This window comes from Bombyx mandarina, chromosome 05 (genome assembly GCF_030267445.1).
Source record: "Bombyx mandarina strain Sakado chromosome 05, ASM3026744v2".
In the NCBI taxonomy this organism is placed as follows: Eukaryota; Metazoa; Arthropoda; class Insecta; order Lepidoptera; family Bombycidae; genus Bombyx; species Bombyx mandarina.
The window spans coordinates 1,039,769-1,043,427 of NC_143212.1; the positions used below are offsets into that span (position 1 = coordinate 1,039,769).

Sequence of the window (3,659 nt, forward strand, 5' to 3'; positions counted from 1 at the left end):
ACGTATTTCATTCGAAAAATTGGTACCTGCCTGCGGGATTCGAACATCGTTGCATCGCTAAATACGAATGCACCGGGCATCTTGTCCTTTAGGCTACGACGACTTCCAAATCCTTATTTATATGAAGATAACTACAAAGGCTTACATATGATCATCGATTCGATCCCAAAACACCTGCAACTGATTCAGAAGAAAACTCAGATTATGTATATGCTTATAGCTCATATGTGTCAATTTTTATTTTTTTTACATGCGTATTGAACAATTTCTGTACCTCAGAGGTAAACAATAGTAACTCCACATTTTGTCGAAATTAAGTTTTTTATACCATTAAAATCGCAAGAACCAGTTCTACAGAATAGTATAAAGCATTAAATCCTACGTTGCCTATGAAAAGAGATATACAATGGTATATAACATTAATTGCACAAATATTAACAGGGCATAGGATCTCAAATGATGTTGATATTTTTTGCCTCTAACCACAGCGCGACGTTAATGCTGTTCATTGGACATAATGTTCTATACCTCTTAACAAAACGCGGGGGCGCTTGCGGTACACGTGAAACAGTCGTTGCTTTGAGCGTATAAAATAACGCAATTAATTGTATAAAAGTGTAAAATAATATGTTTTCACGTGGAAAATTACTATGTAATCTTGCAAATGCCGGAGAACAGTGTAATGCAACTCCTGAATATAGTAAGTGCTCTTATTATTACTTCCATTATCATGAACATACTGGGTAAATAATAGAAATGTAAACAAGTGGTAATTGCATGCTTGTCGTATAAGTGGCGAGTGGCTGAATGGCGAGCTTTCTCTCATATGGCCCGTTATTCTTTTCTTCGAACAAATTTTAATCCAACCCATGATAGTGCTCAATAGTTGTTAATGCTTCTCGCCGTCAACCTTCTGAGGACTGACCGGGCTGAACGTTGTTTATTTTCAGTGGTCGATCCGAACGAATGCTTCAGTGATAACTACTTATACAATTTTGTTTTGTTGTTTTCTAGAGCCCCGGAGAAAGTAGCAACATGTACCTGAATGCCACGATTCACCCAAAATGTTATCGCCAAGGCCTTACAAAGACCTTGATGTGCATTTGGATCCATCTTAAGAACTACATACAGATAATTTTGATAGACAATCATCCCACCTTCGCTTTATTTACTGATATCTTAAACAAACATGAAAAAGATATAGAACAGAGAACTGAGAACCTCACGGAGAAAATCTGCATATCCTGGAATGGAATTCCGCCGAAAGTTTATTTGCAAGACTTTGCCTAGAGCTTAACGTACTTTTAGCTCCATCTCAAGAAAAGTGTACGGTCGGTGTTGCTACTGATAATGGATCCCAACTGTCAACCACTGTTTTGCTTACTGATATTTCTAAAAATTTCGTACCATCTACCAACTTTCAACACAAAGGTACAGTTAAGTTTATGAGCTGAAGTTAATGAGTTTATGAGCTGAAGATTTTTCACCATTAGATGAAGAATATATACCAGACACCGATGAAGACGCTACAAAGTGCGAGTATGTTGGAAACAAGCAGGTAACTATACCAGAAACAAGTAAGTCATCCATCGAAGATGTAGAAAATATGATAGAAAACAGAGAAACCCAATTACTCAATCAATCAGTTAATTCCTTTAAATCCTTTCCTTCCGTTAATTCCTTTAAATCCGTTAAATCCTTTTAGCGTCTGCACTATACGCTAAAAATTCTAACTGTAGATCTCCAAAGATGTTTACCAACACTCTATTTGACTATAGCCAAAGTTTCTATTACAGAAAGCTGTGGACGTTTAACTTTACGATTATGGACTCAGTTCCAAAAGATAGCTGGTGTTTTATGTGGGACGAAACCGTGGCGGGTTGAGGTGGAAATGAAATGGCATCAGGAATAGTTATTGTTTTTAACGATAGAGCGTTGAAAGAAGTAATCCTATGGAGCGACAATTGTGCGGGGCAGAATAAGAATGTATACTTGATGGTGGCTTAGGTACTTCTGGATATTGACTCAAAAAGAGCATTTGTAAATAATAAACCACAAGTATTTACTAAAAGGACACACATGGAAGTGGATGTGATCAACTCAATAATAGAACGAGAAAAGAAAAAGATCCAAGAGTTTCCCATTGTTACTCCCTGGCACTGGCAGTAGTTTATTAAGAGCTGTTCAAGAAATAATAAAAGTAAAATGATTAATATGGAAACCGATCACTTTAAGGATTTTTCTGCTTTTTGTGAAGGATCATTAACTCGTTTTGTTCACAGAAAAAAACCGAATGCAGGAGAAACTGTGCCTTATTCAGCTATAGTGTGGATGCAGTTCCGAAAAAATTAGATGGGTTCATTTGACCAGGAAACATCTAACAAGTCAGTTTTATTAGAAACAAACGAAGAGCATGTTCGATGTCCGCGACGAAGCCTATTGGAGAAACTTGAAAACCCATTTCAGGACTGAAATACAACGACTTACAAAAATCGTTGCAGTGGATTCCATCTATGTTTCATAAATATTAAAATAATCTTCCATGAGCGGAAGTTCCTGACTTGCCTGAAGCCTGCGAGTGAGCTATTAGTCTCCTATAAATAATCAGATAAATAAATATTTCAATTTCTTAGCACAGACTTATTATTTTTATTATATAAAATAAATCCTCCTGTCTCCTTCGACCCCTTCAAAATTACTTCCATATACATTTGGATTACCTCATAATATTGTATACCTCTAAGAAATACATTTTTTTTAAAGGTATATATAGCCTCAAGTCCATAAAAAAAGATAATAGATAGATTTATCGTAATTATGAAGTATTTCATGATACTTCCCTCTATTTATTATAAAAAATACAGCTAAGTTAATTACTCTGCCTCTATTATAACTCTCTCAAAATTACATTCAAAATTTCTCTACGCGCATTTTTGCCTCTCCTGTAAAATTTGACTTTAGGCTCTTAATGTTGTATGCCTCTGAGGTACAGATTTGTTCTAACTTTTTTTAGCTGCCTTAATGTAATATTCAAAATATACTTTATTTATTCTAATCCAAACGATACATCATTTAATTTTTCATGACTTCTTCGGTTGATCCGTATACTATAATTAGTTGCAGATTCGCTTTTGATTTTCACTGTCGTATGATGAATTGGGAGCCCCCGGGTTTAGACGCTACTATGTATATTTTTTACATTATAATGAATTTAACTCGTCTGCTTGTAATAAAATACTTACTCTGTATATTTAAACAACAGTGACATTGTTATTCTATTGTTTTTACTATGACGCTTTTGTATATAACTTCAATAATAACAATATCTATTTTGTACATACCATAATATTTATAACTTCCAAAGTGTAAAGTAATCCATGGACACGGATGATTCGTGGACAATGAAGTTTTAATCATGTCATGAACTTTTAAGAAGTTCCCACTAAAAACTAATATACATAGTTGACCCGTAACAAAGCAGAAAATCGTAACTTTGGATGATGTGGTCTGGACTGCTTAATAACAACATATTCCTATATGTTGTTATTAAGCAGGAGTAGTGAAGTTTTCAGGAGTAATTCTATCTCATCTTCATCTATTCCAAGCCCAAAAGATGAATATGATTGTCTATTTTGAGTCGATTGTCCAATTTCATTTCA

The 3,659-nt window shown here is 34.7% G+C and overlaps 1 long non-coding RNA gene across 1 annotated transcript; it reads left to right on the forward strand.

The window, feature by feature from the left end:
* The first annotated feature begins 273 nt into the window (after positions 1-273).
* Positions 274-2,630, forward strand: LOC149502887 (uncharacterized). Its single transcript, XR_016323101.1, has 2 exons — positions 274-1,558; positions 1,797-2,630. It is a non-coding gene; the product is annotated as an uncharacterized LOC149502887 (long non-coding RNA).
* Positions 2,631-3,659: the final 1,029 nt, after the last annotated feature.